Source organism: Lissotriton helveticus, chromosome 10 (genome assembly GCF_964261635.1).
Source record: "Lissotriton helveticus chromosome 10, aLisHel1.1, whole genome shotgun sequence".
Classification (NCBI taxonomy): domain Eukaryota; kingdom Metazoa; phylum Chordata; class Amphibia; order Caudata; family Salamandridae; genus Lissotriton; species Lissotriton helveticus.
In genome coordinates this window covers 322,846,291-322,864,367 of record NC_136071.1, presented here as the reverse complement: position 1 = coordinate 322,864,367, position 18,077 = coordinate 322,846,291, and positions in this window count along the sequence as shown.

Genomic DNA, 18,077 nt, shown 5'->3' with positions numbered 1-18,077 from the left:
AAATTCTGTGAGTGTTCAGAACTACTCCCACTCCAGGTATCAGTGCACTGAAAATACTACCCATTATTTCACCTATGCTTTCTCTTTTACTACGCACTAAGCCATTAGTATTTTCACTGCTTCCAGCAACTCCATTCACATGGTATATTTTCGGGAAGACAATGCCAAAATAGCAACTTCCATACCAGTGATCCGGCAATTTGAAATAAGCCTTGTCCCCACAAATATAATAAATTCCAGGAAACACAGGCTCTGACCCATTTTTGAAACCCCAACCTCCAATTACCTTGTAATTATGTTCGCATTCACTGGAACCAATGAAAATGTTATTATAATAGCTAGTCTTTTCGCGGTGAAGACATAGCTTGCCTTTCTTTTCAAAATCCAGCAACAGAGCAGGACCCGCCCCACCAGTTGAGGTGCCTTCCATGTTCTCTGCCCACCTTGGTCTTTTCTGACTTTCGTCATTTGCTTTCTTTTGTATTTTAATTCTCCTTTTCTCTGCCATGTTCAGGAACATCTTTTCCTGCTCATGCAAAGAACAAGTCAAGTTATCTCTGTGTGCTTCACCTATGTCAATATCACCAATAGTCAGGAAATAGTCTCCCATATATCGTATCACGTCACTTTTGGTATGTACAGGATTCAAGTTCCCACGTATAGGAAGTTCAGAAAAGATCACGTCATTATTAGAGTAATAGTACTGTAACGGTCCTCTTTTGTAAAATAAACTAGCTAAAATGCTACAGGAGATTCCGTATGTCAGCGGCAAGTGATGGTATGTCACGCCTTCAGCTACAGAAGTAGGTAGCTTCATGCAGACATAGCAATCTTCAATTTCCATAGTCTCTACATAGTGTATTAATAAGTTTGCGAAAACATTTAAGCGTGTCCTGTTTTTAATTCCATGATAATGTAATTCTCCCTCATCTGATGCTTCTAAGTCTTGTTTTGTTTGTCTCAGTGCTCTCTCATGTCTAGCTACACTCTGTGTTGTGAGCTCTTCACTGTCAGTATTTACAATTTCAGTAGGGACAATATTAGTATCTTTGCTTACAGCAAAGGGAATGAAAATTGTTAGTCCTATCCAAACTAATATCAGGACAACTATACTACAGACACATACCTTGCAGCAAGTTTTGCAACCGCTGCGACTAGGTCTACCATTCACGTTTGAATCAGACATTTTGGCTTAGAAGAAGTTTCTCAACCCTTCTTTGTGTCCTTACACAAGTATCTTACTTTGTGCAAATTCACGGTGGCTCTTCTTCTTCTTCGTCAGAGTATTCAGGGACGGGCTCTCCGTCGCTTACGTCAGTGATATCAAGATCTTCAAGTTCTTCTAACACAAGTGTCCATTCAGGTGACTTGTACTTTTTGTTTTGTCTCTTTATTCGATCACTCCTTCTTTTGGAAGTGTCTTCGGGTTGTTCTGCTATGCGAGCACTTCTCCTTTCTTCTGCACGTTTTTCTTCTACCGTTTTTATTCTCAGTCTCAATTTCTTTATGTACTTAGGCTCAAGATGCTTTCTTTTCTTAAGTCTTTTGGTTGGTGCTTGGACTTCGTTTCCTTCTCTTGCCCTTTTGTGCTCATTCACTGTTGGCAATTCTGTCTCAGTTTCTTCTTCCTCTATCTGACTAATTCCAGGGCTAGCATCTGTTTCTTCTGCCTGGGTACTAATCTGGCCTTGTTCAGGTAAATTGTGTGTTTGCTCTTCAATTGTCTCTGACTCTGTTTCCTGAACACGTTCTTCTAATCCTATCTGATCCTGTTCAAGCACTTCGATCTTTGGACTTTCTTCTGCCTGAACTATTACACTATGTCTAGTCTGTCCCTTCCCGATATCAGGTGTCAATGGAGGAGTATCAATCACTTGCTCTGTATTCCTCACTTGTTCAGTATCCTTTACTTGTTCAGTATCGGGCACGGGCTCTGCAGCATTCACTTGTTCTGTATCAACCACGTGCTCTATCCCTGTCTGACCTTCTCCTTCCTCAGTTTTGATGTGAATCTCAAGATTCTGAGGCTCTTCGCCTGTGCCTTGCTTTTCCTCTCTAGTCCACTCTCTACCTTCCCAAAGTCGTTCACTTGTTCGAATGGGGTCTTCGGTGAGATCAATCAAGGGAATCCACTCCTCTGGCCATATGCTCGGCAGCTCGTCTTCAGCTACTTCTGGCTCAGCTTCTTGGACCCCTTCAGCAGGCTGGGCTCCTGGTAGTTCGTTGTCAATTATTCTTGGGCCAACGTCTGCTGTTTCTGTAGCTCGACTGGTACTGGGCTGTACGTCGTCAGCTACTTCTGGTCTGGCTCCTGCAGAGTCCTCTGCGAGACGTCCTTCTGCTTCATGCACTTCGTCTGGTGGTACCTTCTGGGTGTGGCTGGCGTGTATCCAACGCGGAACCCCTGCACACTTGACTGCTGTGGTAGTAACCAGAATCACCTGACGTTTTTCTCCCCACCTTGGCTCCAGGCAGCTCTTCCGAGTATGCTTCTTTATCTTCACCCAGTCCCCCGGGACCAGTTTGTGGAGAGGAGTCGTTGGATTGAGGATGGCGTCTTCTCCGATCTGGCGAGAGATAGAACGCACTTGGTCACCCAATCTCTTGCAGTATTCAAGCACCAAATCATCAGTAATACTCAACAGTTTGCTTCCAGGTACCCATGCTTGTCTCATCACTCTTCCCATAATGATTTCATGGGGACTTAAGCCTGTTTTGCGATCAGGAACACTTCTGAGTCCCATCAGGACCAAGGGCAGGGCCTTCACCCAGGTCAATTTAGATGCATCACACAGTTTTGCTAGTCTGTTTTTAATAGTTCCATTTATTTGTTCCACTACTCCAGAAGCCTCTGGACGGTAGGCACAGTGAAGCTTTTGTGAAATTCCAAAGGCCTTACAGAGTTCGTCGATCACTTCATTATGAAAATGTGAGCCTTGATCTGATTCAATAGTGACTGGAACCCCGAACCTAGGTATCAGTTCTTTCAATAAACACTTAGCTACTGTTTTTGCGTCATTTTGGGGAGTAGGGAAAGCTTCCACCCACTTTGAAAATAAACAGACCATGACAAGGACATATCGCTTCCCTTCACAACGGGGCATGGTGATGAAATCAACCTGTATTCTCACAAAGGGACCCCCTGACCTCCCAATTTTTCCCAGTTCAACCACCGTCTTCTTCCCTGGGTTCATCTTTTGACATGTCAGGCACCTCTGGCAGAGGGACTCTGCTACTTTCCTGAACTTTTTACTGTACCAAGTCTGTTGGAACACTAGAATCATGGCGTCCCTACCAATGTGTGATCCTTCATGTATCAACCTCGCCATTGTACTAAGTAAGTGTCTAGGTAACACAGGCATACCAGTTGGACCTATGATGACACCATCCACACGTCTTGGTCTACACCCATCCTCCTTCCACTTCTCTCTCTCTTGCCAAGGTGCCGCCTGCTGCCACTCTTTCACTTCATCCCATGTAGGCACCTCTTCAAACACCTGAAGTTGGCAGCTGGTTCCTGGCCCCCCTCGTTTTGGATTTACGATATACCGATCTCTGGCGCACCATTGGGCCACTCGGTCAGCATAATCGTTTCCCAGTGATACTTTGTCCATGCTCTTCTTATGAGCAACACATTTTACCACTGCCAGTTCCTTTGGTAACTGGATTGCCTCTAAAAGGTCCTGAACAACCTTTCCATTTCGAATAGGGGTACCTGATGAAGTCAGGAACTCCCTCTGCAGCCACAACTGGCCAAAGTCATGCACAACCCCATAACAGTACTGACTGTCAGTATACACTGTTATGCGTAGGTTTTTCCCAATTTGGCAAGCCTTTAGCATAGCAATCAATTCAGCTACTTGTGCAGACTTTATATGATATAGATATCCTGCTTCTTCAATTTTGTCTAAGGAGACTACCGCATAGGCAGCACTCAGGCCTCCTTGTTCATGTCTCAGACATGAACCATCTACAAATAATTCCTTATCATGCACAGGCAAGGGCGTTTCTTTTATGTCTGGGCGTGGCTTAGTGTTGAATTCTGTTAAGTCTATGCAATCATGTTCATCATCCACCCCCCCTTCCATATCCTTTGGGTCGGGAAGTAAGGTGGCTGGGTTCAGAATACTGCACCTAACAATGTTTACATTTGCAGCACCCACAAGAATCCTCTCGTATTTAGTCAGCCGACTAAGGGTGAGATACTGAGTTTTTGTTCTGGTCAGTAAAATTACTACTCCATGTGGGACATACACAGTTACCGGATGTCCCATGACAATGGACTCACTCTGCTCTAAACTTGCGCAGGTAGCAGCTACTGCTTTCAGACATCCTGGTAATCCAGCAGCCACTGGATCCAGGGTGGCAGAGAAATATGCCACAGGCCTTCTTGTTGTGCCATGTTCTTGTGTCAGGACTGACAACGCACAACTATCACGAGTGTCACAGAATAGGGCAAATTCTTTAGAATAGTCTGGCATTCCCAATGCAGGGGCTGTACACAGACAATCTCGCAGTTTGGTGAAGGCTGTTAAGCTTTCATCATCCCATTCTACAACATCTGGTGTTCCTCTCTTGGTCATTTTTATCAAGGGCCTAGCTAGGACTGCAAATCCCAGAATCCACTGCCTGCAGTATCCTATCACACCCAGGAACATTCTGATCTCTTTCTGAGTACGGGGTAACTGCATCTTTTGTATTATTCTCACTCTTTCTGATGTCACTTTCCTGACACCTTTCTCTATCTGGTGCCCCAGATATTTCACTGACTTTGCACAAAACTGTAATTTGTCAGGGGCCACTTTATGTCCCTTTTCACTCAGGTGATTCAGTAGGGCAATGGTGTCAATCACACAATCCCTATGACTTTTAGACGCCACCAAGAGGTCGTCTATGTATTGCACTAGGACAGAATTTCCAGGTAAGACCAAAGTTTCCAAACATTTTTTCAAGATCTGATTAAAGATAGAGGGGCTCTCTGTGTACCCTTGAGGGACCCGGTTCCAGCAATACACGTGACCATTGAAGGCAAATGAGAAAAGAAATTTGCTATCTGGATGCAAAGGAATGGAAAAGAATGCATGACACAGGTCTATTACAGTGAACCACTCAGCATCCCAGGGAATCTGATACAGAATCACTGCTGGGTTCGGGACAATAGGGCAACAGGGAACTACTATCTTGTTGACTTTTCGTAGATCCTGCACTACTCTGTACTTGCCACTAGGCTTCTTAATGCCCATAATCGGGGAGTTACATGGGCTACTCATTATTTCTTGTATGATGTTTCCTTCTAGCAATTTCTGTATTTCCAGAGTAACACCAGCTTTCACTTCTGCATTCATTCTGTAGGGTTTAGTATTGGGGTATACTGCATTGTCCTTGATGGCTATCTGTATGGGGTCCACATTTTTCATTAACCCTACATCTTTCCCAGTAAAGTCCCACACCTCTGGCTTCACTGCTTCTTGGAGTTCTTTGGGCAAATCCTGCATAGTCATTCGTTTAATTGCCGAATCAGGGCGGACTAACATTATTTTATAAATGCCGTCTTCATCTGGGGTCTGAATTTCAACACCCCTTGGTGTGCAAAAGATGGTACAGTTCATTTTGCACAGCAAATCACGTCCCAGCAAGTTCACTGGACTGGTGTTGCAAACGACAAATCTATGCATTTCCTTAAAGTTTCCAATTGAGATCTCCATGGGCTTGGTAACAGGAGTACTAATCAATTGATTAGATACACCCACTACTTGGATGGCTTCTCCCGAGAGGGGTAGGTTTGGAACGTCCACTGTTCTCACAGTAGAACGGGTCGCACCAGTGTCCAATAGAAAGGTGACATCATTTCCGTCAACCTTTCCTTCAATGTATGGTCCGGACTGGTCCACCGGCAAGGAGGCGCCAAGTACGCACTCCTCGTCCTCCCCTCTCAGGCCCCGTCAGTACTGGTCATCACAAAGGAAGGTATCATTCAACAGATACTGCGAAGTTGCTGCATTTCTGTTCTCATTGCTTTCCCAGACTTCTATCTCATCTCCCTCTGCTTGTTTTCCCTTGTATACCTGCTTTGGTGCGCGGGGCACCTGCACTGTCTTTACCTGTGGTTGAGTCTTTCTTGGTCTTTCTTTCTGCGTCTGTGGAGTTAAATCAGGTGTTTTGGGGTTATCATCCGGCAAGTAAGGAAACTCGTTACGCCAGTGTCCAATTTCGCCGCACTGATGGCAGGGAAATTTCTTCATAGCCTCCTCCCTGCTCATTCTGGGCCGGGGCTTACTTCCTCCCCCACCCCCAGAACCTTCGTTTTTAGCATTTTTGACCATTGTACTCAACTGCTTTTCCTGCTGTTCTGCGAGCTTCACCTGAGCCCACATCACCTTCTCCTTGAGAGCCTTTTTCTTTTCTGCCATCTCGTCCTCGCAGTACTTGGCGTACCGCAGGACCTCGTCTACCTTTTTTGTATGCCAACAGATTTTATTATCTTTTATCCACTGACAAATTTCAGGCCTCAAACCGTTTACAAACCTGTAAATGAAATGCGTCATATCCTTCATCTCGATGTTATCTATACCACTGTATGTTTTAAACACCTGCAACAGCCTTTCATAATAGGAGTGTACGGTCTCCTCTCTTTCCTGCGTTGTCCTATCTATCCTGGTCCAATCAGTTTCCTTTGCTGGTACCTTAATTTTCAAATGCTGAATTACTTGTTCGTATTTTTTCATCACTTCAATTGACGGCTCCCATGTGTTAGAGTCCCTCGGGTACTCCTCACTAGGCCAGCCTATGGCTATTTTACACTCGGTCCATAGATCGACTGGGACCACAATGTCGAAAAACCCATCCAGGTCTTTCCACAGGCATTTTTGCACCTTTACGAACCTTTCCACTTGCCGGTACCATTCAACCGGCTTCTCGCGCAGTTTCGGAAAATCGTTAGTAAAGGACACAATATCCTGTCTGGACCATGGAACGTGCACATACCTCCCACCTGGCACTTCACGCATGGGGCATAATGTTTCAGGCTTGTCTACTTCTCTCAAAGGGAATTCAGGGGTGGCTTGTCTGGATCGAGCCTCATCTTTCTTTCTTGCCCACCTGCTTCTCCACCTTTCCACGTCTCCCCATTTTTGCAAAACTGCAAGCAACTCTTTAATCTGCACCTTCTTCCCTGACACATTCAGGTTCTCTAAATCCTTGTCTGAGAATTCAGCTCTGTAAGGTTTTTGTAAGGGCTTGGATCTGGAAATATCTACCCCCATACTAACTGCAGTGTCTGTCAACTTTTCATGGAGCACCCTGGTACTTCTGGTAAGGCTCTTACACATAAACAGCAACTCTTCTTCAGAGTAGGTGTTTAATTTGTCTAACCCCACATTTCCTGCCATCAATTCCTCTATTTCTACCCTCAGCTTATAGAGGTCTAAAGGTTTCGTTTGCGGAGCCTGTTTTTCTAAATCACGACTCCAATTTTCAATCTCTTCCGGGGTTACCAAAGAAACACTCCTAGTCCCTGTTGCTGATTCTAATTTAATTTCTTTCGCATCAAAAGGATTATGCCTCTTCTGCACTCCCTTCCCGGTCTGTTTGTTTGGCAGATCCAAGAACACAACTTCGGACTCGCACTCACTGGATTGATCGTCTATCAGTAGGGGCTCTTGCCTTGGCGGGGCCATTATCGGGTTCATAACTGGAGGGTTCGAACTTCCTTGACTATTCCCATACAACGGGACTACTGGTCCGATCGTTACCGGAATAGTCAAAGCTTCAGGACTGGCATTTAACTGGGAGATTTTCTGAATTATTTCTGTCCTCTGTCTAGCTAGGGCCTCTTGCTCCCTTTCATCTAGTACTCTTCCTAATGTCCGGTCAGGTATCATCTGTGGGGTCAGGTGAGGGGTAAGACTCGGGGCAGTAGGATGCGTTTCACTTGGTCCTCCACCATAATTTGGTTTTGGGAACAAAGTCTCTGTGCCAAATGACCTGCGCTCTTCCCCATATGGAGGCTGCAAAAAGGGCACTCCTGAACCTACTGGCTTTTCTTCGTTCTCATAAAGAGGTCTGGGGAAGAAAGCTCTTTCACGGGAATATTTTTCCTCCGGGCTCACGGGCATACCAGGATATATATTTCGTACCTCCGCGGGTCCGGGATTCTCAAAATAGGGCAGTACCTGACCACCTCCCCCCCTACTTAGGGATCTGTCCTCCTCCTTAATAGATGGACGCTGGGGATCCCCTCCAGTACTGGAAAGTCGGGCTCCCTCATTATAAGGGGGCGGACTTCTCGTAAAGATGTCATCTAATAATTCATCGTCTGACTCCCCCAGAGCTCCCCAATGCTTACTCTTTTCTGTCCTTTTCTCTCCCCCAGAAGGGTTACCTGCTGGCATCATGGGAAACAGACCCTCAACAATCATGCTCTGCCTCCACTGTTTCATCCTCTTATCCCTGCTCTCTTGTTTCAGCCTGGGGTACCACTTAGTCAGACCTTTGTCCATTCGGGGTTTCTCTCTTTCAAAAGCCTCAATCTCCCATTCCTCTAATGCCTCATACTGCGTTAGCCTTGGTCTGGGATGGAATTCATTCATGCGGGTTCTCAAGTTGAATAAAATCCTACCATTAAAAGTACCCTCTGACGGAAAAGCCAATACTCCGTCATCTTTTGTGTACCTTACCCAATTCTCCAACCATACACAGGTATTGTACCCTCGGTCAAACATCATGAATGAGGCAGGAGTATTTGGTGGCGGGATAGTAACGCCCTCTCTAGATTTAATCGGTTTGTCCGTTTTGAAATAATTCTTTACCCTATTTACAAGGGACAATTTTCTCTTAGCTCCGTACATAATATCGTATCTATTAGCTTTCCACTGATCCCTTTCAAACCCTTGGTTTCTTGGATCGGGTCTAGTCTCTGGACAATACGAGTGCCACATACGATTTCTACGCTTTAATCTGTTTTCGAAGTCACCTCCAATCAGAACGCGTCTTGCAATTTTGTGCGACCAATGGGGTGCACGCGTTCAAATAATTTCGGCCAATGGGTGCGCGGCCCCTTTGTGAGACTGTTCTCACGCTCCGGCGCTTCACCCCTCCTTTACTATTCCAGCCCCGCTACCCGCCCGCTGTTTTCTACCAATCCCAGCGCGGCACGGAGTGACGTCAGAGACGCTTCGCGGCTGACTCCCTCCCTTCACAAGGTAACGGAAACTTTCTTTCCTTTTAAAGTGCTCAGTGCTTGGTTATTTTACAACAAATACACATTCGCCACAGTGCTCAAGTGTCTAGACAGGATAGCTTTGTTTTACTGCAAGTAAACTACTTCCATTTACTTTTCACGCGCTGCGGGTAGATCTCTTCCGCCTACCCTTCACTCTAGCTTTGGTGAACCTGTTATTCCCCTAAACTCATCCACTTCTCCGGGATATATCCGAGTCTAAGGTTTCCCAGCGGACCCCTTTGCTTTCACCCTAGCTCCGAGGAACCTGCTACTCTTCCGATGTGACCCTTACTAGGTTACGCCACTATGGGAATTTTGCCAATGAACCTCGTTACTGACATTTATTCACACATGTATTCAGAAAACCCTAGTTAGTGCTTCCCGGTTATCCTAACCTGCACCTAACTTTCCTTAAGCCTGTGACCTCAGGACAATGGATTCTATTCACCACTTGCCCTTTCAATTCCCCGGGGAGTTCGGACAACACAATACAAGAAGGTTTACAAATGCATGGATTAATACATATAACAATATAAGAACAAGAATAATAATGAAAAAACAGTTCATTGATTTCAGCAGCGTATTCACAAGAGATTGATCGGGTCTCCCGGAACAGTCGCTCTTATAGCAGCATTAATGTACTAGCAGCTACCGACTTAACTAGTCTAACTAGTCCTACCTAACCTTTAGCTAGTCCCTAACCATCCTCTGATCTACCAGAAAACTGATAGAGCGCGCGAGGTCACCCAGCCAATGATTCCGCCGTTTCCGGCTTCTGGGCCCATATACTTTCAATTCACACTATTCATTGACAGGGCGACTTCACGGGCTGCTACCAATTGTGTGTGTTCCCTACTGTTTTCACTCAGTGTACCCGACTTACCACCCACCAACACGGGTACCTATGACTTCAACGGATCAGGGGCCTAGCTGTAAAAGGAAAGGCAGCAAATGCAAATTCAAATGACATTCAATACTGTTGTAAAATGACCACGGACAACTGAAAGTTTTAAAAGCTTTATCTAAAGTTCGTTTAGTTGAGCATTAAATTTACAAGAATAAGGCAATCAATAATCAAGATAACGAAAAGTACATAACTATAGAGAAATAAAGTCAGGGTAATCATTTAAATGCAAATATGAAATGCAAGGGAAAGATGCTATGCATTCACGGCAAAAACTCTTTGTAGAATTTAAGTAGGGCCGTTCTAGACCATATCAGAAAATGACAAACTGCAATGCAAAATATGATTTCTAAAAGGTAGGATAGCATAAGAACAATTTAAGAAATATGCAATTGACTTTTCGTTTCAATAGTTTGTGGCAAAAGCATGGAAAATTAACATGTGCAAGGTGTCCCTTTATTAATGCAAAAAGACTGAAAAATAGAAAGGTGCAAGTTTTAAAAGAATTTAGAGCAGTATTTACCTAGACTGGTGTGGAAACCAAACCCTGGCCACGGGTCAGTTAAGGACAGGAAACCCTCAAGGAAGGATACCCCTCAAAGGACAGCAGGTGCAGAATGGATACCCAGGAAAGACAGGATACCCTCAGATTAGGAATCAGGACAGGACCTCAGGACAGGACAGCAAACCCTCAGGACAGGACCGCTCAGGACAGGACCGCTCAGGACAGGACCGCAAACCCTCAGGACAGGACCGCTCAGGACAGGAACGCTCAGGACAGGACCGCACCCGCAGTTTGGAAGCAACGCCTGCGCTCCACCCTCTCTGCAGCTATCGATCAAGACCCCGATTGGGTCAGCGAACTCCCAGCAAAGTGCTTTACCAGCACTTTAAGGTTTAGTAAAACCTTAGTCTATGGTCAATTTCGGACAGAGTGTTCCGCAGCGCTCTGTATCTTCAGTCACCTATTGAGTACGATGAGTCAGTGACAGGTCAGCTAAACCAGACAAGTCGGACAATTTTCCTAGGTGAACCCAGGGTAGTTATACTGTTTGGGAACGGTGTACCACCCCCCAATGTTGCAAAGTGTCAAAATCCCTCAATTTGGATTGGTCCTAAGATAGGATTTGGGTAACACACCAATCATAACACACTATTTGGATGCTTCATTTACATATCTGGGTACCGCCTAGCGAGATTGGGGTTCCCATGAGAAACTGCATAGAAATACAATAGAGATATTACATTGTTTCGGAATAAGAACACGTGATTCCGCTCAGCCAAGTTCGCAGGTCAGTTCTCAGGAGCATCTTGCCCACCACTGCCAGCTGGCTAAGTTCCATCAGCCAAGGTTGTCAGGTCCCCGAAAAGTCGTACATGCGTAGAAGGGACCTCCAAGATGGCTTTCGGTATAGACAGACCCTCATTTCCCCCGGTACATGAAAAGTAAGCGAAAACAAATTAATACATAAAAATAACATTATGAAAACACATCATTTGGTTTTGTACTTTCAACTTATCACTATAAAATATACTTATGCAGTCTAAATGTTAGCTACATATAACAGGCACAAAGCAGTGGCACGAGCAGTACCACGTTACTAGCAAGGCTATGTATTACGCATGCGCATAAATTTCCCTCCAACTCTGCAGACACGTCAGGACACGTGAGTGTGACTGACGCATGCGCAGTAACTAAATACAAGCGGCGGCCATGCTTTTACGGACATGGATTAAATGCATTAGGAATACAGATAGGCAAGCTTCATAAACTTTGCTTAAACTAAACATAAACGTTAGTAAGACGTACACTTATTACCTTGTTACACACTAACGAGGTTCATGAATACAGCAAGTCGCAAAATATGCGAAGCTTTGCTTCATCAGTCCCGAGTAGGCAAAGGGAAACGCGGCGGCCATCTTGGGGGTGAGACGCGCTGTGACGTGCTCTAGTTGATCATAAAAGGGCTGTCCTGGCTCGGCGTCTGTTGCAAGCCTGAGCACTCTTTCCCCTCCTGAGGCGCAGCTGGGAGGTTCTTCACTCTATCCCTTACTTGCCTTGTTTTTAGCGCAATTACTTGTACCCTGCTTGATTAATAAGCAGTGGTTTTTAACTTGCATTGGGAGCATTAGCAATTGTTGTTGGAAGCTTCTCTTACCTCCTCCGCTACTCGGGACGCTCTCAGCTGAGTATTGACGCTGAGAGTTGGTCCCGAGTAGGCAAAGGGAAAGGCGGTGGCCATCTTGGGGGTGAGACGCGCTGTGACGCGCTCTAGTTGATCATAAAAAGGGACATCCACTCTCCGCGTAGCGGACGCGTTGGCTGGACGCGCCGGACTCACGCCGGACTCACACCGGAGTCATGCCAGAGTCCTGCCCGTCTGCGCCCGTCCGCGTCACGGCAGCGGACGGCGCGGCGGGTGGCGCTGGCCATAGGCTCACTTACACTGCAGTGGATCTACTATCTTTCAAGACTAATACTGCCACTTGTCGCCATGTCTTCCCTGGCCGAATCACGGTAAATGCTGCTGTCCAGGTTGTGGGTGGTACCCTAACATATATCGGGCTTCTGAGGGGCCCCATATACTCCCTATTAACACCTATAAGTGCCTATTACTTAACACCCGCTCTTTGCACAGGCATGCCTTAGACATCTTTGAGCTGTTGACATCAGAAAAACCACTATGTCCTATGCTCACGGAAACTTGGCTCAATGAGTCTTCTAACCCAGATATCGCGGCAGCTATTCCTGCCGACTATATACTTCACAGACAGGATAGGGTACTGGGTAGGGGTGGTGGAGTCGCACTTGCAGTTCAAAGATCTTTCGCTTGTGCGATCATACCATCCTTGCCTATTTCTGGTTGTGAATCCCTCGCCTTTTCCATCACTCTGTCCCATCACCAATCGTTTTCTGGGCTCCTGATTTATAGACCTCCTGACCTGCGGGGTTCTTTCTTCGATGAGTTTCAATCAGCAGTCACCACTCTCTGCCTGAAGGTTAAACATTGTATAGTGCTAGGGGATTTTAATATCCACATGGATGTCGAGTTAGACAGTGAAGCTATTAAAATTAATGACATCACCGCCCCTCTAGGTCTAACTCCTTACATCTCGAGTGCGACTCATGACAAGGGTCACACTCTGGATCAAGTATTCTCCACCATTCCCCTTATTACGACCTGTTCTATCCCTGTTCTCTGGTCTGACCATTCCTTGATCAGTTTTTTAATTCAGGGCAGAAGTAAATTATCCTGCACAAACTCTAACTATCCTAGGCACCCCAGTAGACCTTACCATAAAATCACTTCCGAAAGCCTTGCTCAAGCGTATCAGGAACATCCCTGCATTCTATCGGGTCATTTGGAGAGGGATCTTGATACGTTTCAGAAATGGCTGACTGAGAGGCTTGATGATCTCGCCCCACTTTCTACGCCTCGTTCATCTACTAAGCGTAGTTCGGCTCCTTGGTTCTCAGAGTCACTTGCTTTGGCTCGGCGCAACTGCAAGTTAGCCAAAAGACTTTGGCAGAAGCAATACGATGCGGAAGCCAAGTCCGCCTACAAATCTTCCATCAAGTCCTATCACGCCGATATTCTGGAGGCAAAAAAGAACTATTTTGCCAACAGAATTGAGTCAGCATCAAGCTCCTGCAAAGAAATCTTTACCATCATTAAGGAGTTTGTCTCTCCTAAATCCAGCACAGCTCAGCATAAGTTTTCGGAACTTTGGGTAAAGGAGCTGACTATTTTCTTCACTACTAAAATCAAACTGATTCAAGAATCTTTCCCTCCTTCTGTTCCCAGCTCATCTCTTACCTACTGTAATCCATCGTCCTTTTCATCCGATTCCTGCCCCGTTTTATCGGAGTTTCCAGCTCTATCGGAATCTATTTCTCTGGATCTCCTACTTAGGATTAAATCTGGCTCTCCATTAGACCCCTGTCCTGCGACTTTTTTAGCAAGCAATGCCAAGATTCTGAATTCGTTAATAAATCCTGTTCTTAATCTGTCCTTGACAAGTGGCACTGTTCCGCCGGCCTGGAAGAGGGCAATGGTTGTTCCACTCTTGAAAAAACCTGGCCTTGATCCGGAGAAACATGCCAACTACAGACCCATATCTCTCCTGCCCAGTCTAGCTAAGAGAGTCGAGAAGCACGTCCACTCTGTGCTTTCCTCCTTCCTTGAAGACCATGGGTTACTCCACTCTACCCAGTCTGGCTTCCGCTCCAATTTGAGCACTGAGACCGCTCTATTGGAAGTAAATGAAGCCATCAAGGAAGTTCTCGACTCAGGAGGAAGAGCTATGCTGGTGATGTTGGACCTGTCGGCGGCCTTTGACACCGTCCCTCATGAGGCCCTCTTGAGAAGACTTCGCGAGATCGGTCTCGGGGGGACGGTGTTGAGCTGGCTGAGATCTTACCTAGCAGGTCGTCGACAAGTGGTCTGGGCCCCCCCGTACTCTGCCGAGGTGCCGCCGATGGATGTTGGAGTCCCACAAGGGTCGGTGCTTAGCCCGACCCTCTTTAACATCTTTATGACTCCATTGGCGGTACTGGCGGAGTCTCTGGGCGCCCAGATCATATCATACGCTGACGACACCCAGCTTCTCTTCACCTGTAAAAAAGGCATGGAGTTCGACCGGGAGGGCATCCGCGGTTGCCTTGGGGCTGTCTTCGACTGGTTTCAGCGAAGCAGCCTCAAGTGCAACCCCGATAAATCGGAGGTGCTCTTCTTTGGTTGTCAGGTAGAACCGCCTTGGCAGGAATGGTGGCCAGTGAGTATGTCACCCCCTTCTTCTTCCTCCACTGTTGCTAAAAACCTTGGGATTAAAATTGACAATACCCTATCACTGAAATCCCAAATTACAGGTCTCACCAGTACTTGCTTTGGTCTGCTAAAAATGCTGCGCAAATTCCTTCCTCTGCTCCCTCTGGTCCACAGGAAGCTGACGGTACAGGCTTTAATTTGTTCCAGGCTCGATTACTCCAATGTCCTCTACCTTGGTTTGCCAGACTACCTCCTGCACAAACTTCAGGTAGTCCAGAATTCTGCGGCAAGGGCCATTTTTGGCCTCCCCCGCCACGCTAGGGCATCGGAACTGCTTCATTCCCTTCACTGGCTTCCTGTCAGGAAGCGGATTACATTTAAGGCTCTTACACTGGCCCACAAGGCACTTCATTCGGTAGGTGCCTATTACATTTAGAAACGGCTTTCTCTATATAAACCCACTCGATCTCTTAGATCTGAATCTCTTGGCCTGGCAACTGTTCCACCCATTAGGAGAGTCAGGATAGGTGGACGCTCGTTTAAACATCTCGCCCCTAAACTGTGGAACTCCCTTCCCGTCGATCTGCGCCGCATTCTCAATCTGCTGGCCTTTAGAAAGGCCTTGAAAACGTGGCTTTACAATCAATAACTAGATTGTCTCCTGTTTCCTTATCTTTCTTTTCAGCACGGGTTTGAAAGCGCCGGGACACTCCCTGGAGTAGCTGTGCGCTATATAAGACACCCATTAACATTAACATTAACATTAACTTGTTTACTGCTGCCACTCCTCTGGCTAGGTATTGTTTAATGAGGCCAAATACTAGGCGGATTTCTGTCGGAGAGGAATTCTGTAGAAAATTGAATACTTGCCTAAATGTGTTAATTTCTATCTTGTGCAGTTTTTCCATATACGTCCTTTCATCGCCACACCTGCATAAGTGATCGTTGGCATTAGCTTAGAGGAGATTATAGTTAAGAGCAGCTGAGTTTCACTCCCTGACTCCAGAGACACTGCAGTCGTCATTTCACTATTAAATCGTAGTTTATGATTACCAAAAAGAGTAAACTTACACAAAAGTGTAAGTTTACTTTTGTGAATCAAACCCTCAGTATCTATTTCAGAGGGATTTATCATCTGATTCCTTGCCAGATTCCATAAAGGCTAATTTCAATACCTAAAGTGACCCTCGTCTCCTGGTCATAAAGGTTACTAATATCAAAATAACTACTTTCGCTACCACTCATCAAGCATATCATTATGCCAGGTGGACAATGAGGGACTTCTTTTGACTTCTGCAGTTATTGATTCTGGGTGGTGGAATAAGTCCAGAGCCAAGTCCAATGCGTGACCCTCAGAGCACAGCTAGTGGCTTTGTTCACCTCAGCCACGACACTTTCCAATAATATGTGTCAATACTGAGCATTCCTACAACATGTGAAGGAAGTCTGCCTCCTCAGCTTTGCAGAAACAACATCGCCTGGAGTGGGAACCAAAAAACACAGTCACAGATGACCAGCAGTTAATTGTTTCAGGTGGAGAAACATAAGTTGAATAAGCCTGACTCGATCTTCTTCCAGTTTTTCCACAGTCTTTTGGATTACCTATTTTTATGGTTTGCTAAAGGGATGTATTGGAGATTTCCAGGAGTATCCCATATGGATTTGAAATCAATTTCTAACCTGATCCTAGAGAAAACAGCATGGCCAGTAGTTTTAGCAACATTTAGTTCAACCATGCCCGAGTTGTGGCAACTTACCTCGGTCGCCTAAAGGCTACAAACTGCCTACCAGAATACCGTAGTCAGTCCTGTTGCATAAATGTGTAAACTCCTGCAAATGATACAAATTTACAAGTACCTTAAGGGGACACCCTGACTAAACATCAATATTCACATTGTGACTGCAAAAAATGTGGTCAAATGCCAAATGGGTAATTAGGACGCATATGGCAGCAGTGTTTTGGTTCTCATCATGGAGCAATTCACACAGTAACACACCACTGTTAACAATCTGGGGATAGGAGTATTGAGGCATTCTGTCCAGCAGTATATTGTAATTGTTCCACACAGCGGCATCACTATAGGGGTGCGGGGGGTGCGGCCCGCACCGGGTGTCACCATCCCACTGGGGTGACACCAAGGCGGTCAGCAGCAGTGTGTGCTGTCAACAGTGTGCAGACTTGCAGTGAAAGTAAACAACGTTGCAACCGCAACGTACGTGCAAGTTCAGTTGCAGCAACGCAACCTAACTTTTCTGATCAGGAGGACTGGAGGAGGTGCCTGTGCGCAGTGCGCACTGTCTCCTCCTCCGCCGCATCTGCGCGCCTCTTAGGCCCGCCGCCCGCGTACAGGCGGATCGCGGATGATGTCATTCTTCTTCTCTGATTCGCGTATTGCGCCCTAAGTGCGCGTGACTGGCCTGCAGCAGGAGGATCAGAGGTTGGGTTGTGGTCCGCCATAATTTAATTTTATTCCCCTGCCTACAGCGCGCAGAGCTGGGCGCTGGCCACCGTGACCGACATAGACCCCCCCCTAACAGCAAGGAAGGTGAGTCACTGAGTGTCTACGGAGCGGCACAGGGGTACGCACCAATAATAACCCAGGCTGCTCTTCTTTTTAATTTGTGAGTGACGCAGATGATAGTTTTTGCGGGGTTCATCATGAGTGCCAAAGGGATGCCCTGCTGATTTGCCTTTGAGTTCTCCACGCTGTTAGCTTTCTGACTGGAGCAAGTTGCAGTTTCTAAGAGTGGTTCACAGTCTTCACACAGTTTTACTTCAAATGTGGGTCATGCCATGGATGTAATTCAAAGATGATTTCTTTGGTCTGAAATGGGTTGTGACTTGTGAGGTGAGCAGCGAGATCGATGTCAGCTTTCTACATAGTTCCTTTGGTGATTCTGGACTGTACCTGGAGCTGCTATTTTACTTTCTTTTTGTTTTTGCCCACTGCCTTTAAAGGGTTGTAGTTCTTGCTGGAAATCAATGTCGTATTTTTCTGACATTTAATTCCAAAGTGCAGCATCAGGAATAAAAGTTAAAAAATATGAAAAATAAATAACTAAATAAAGTAAGACAGACTAGTGGTAGCAAACTGGCAAGATTGATTTTATTCTCACCCAAATACATTTAGCGCCACTTTTACAGAGGTTGCCAGTGAAGCGCTATTTTTGTTGTCTTGGCATT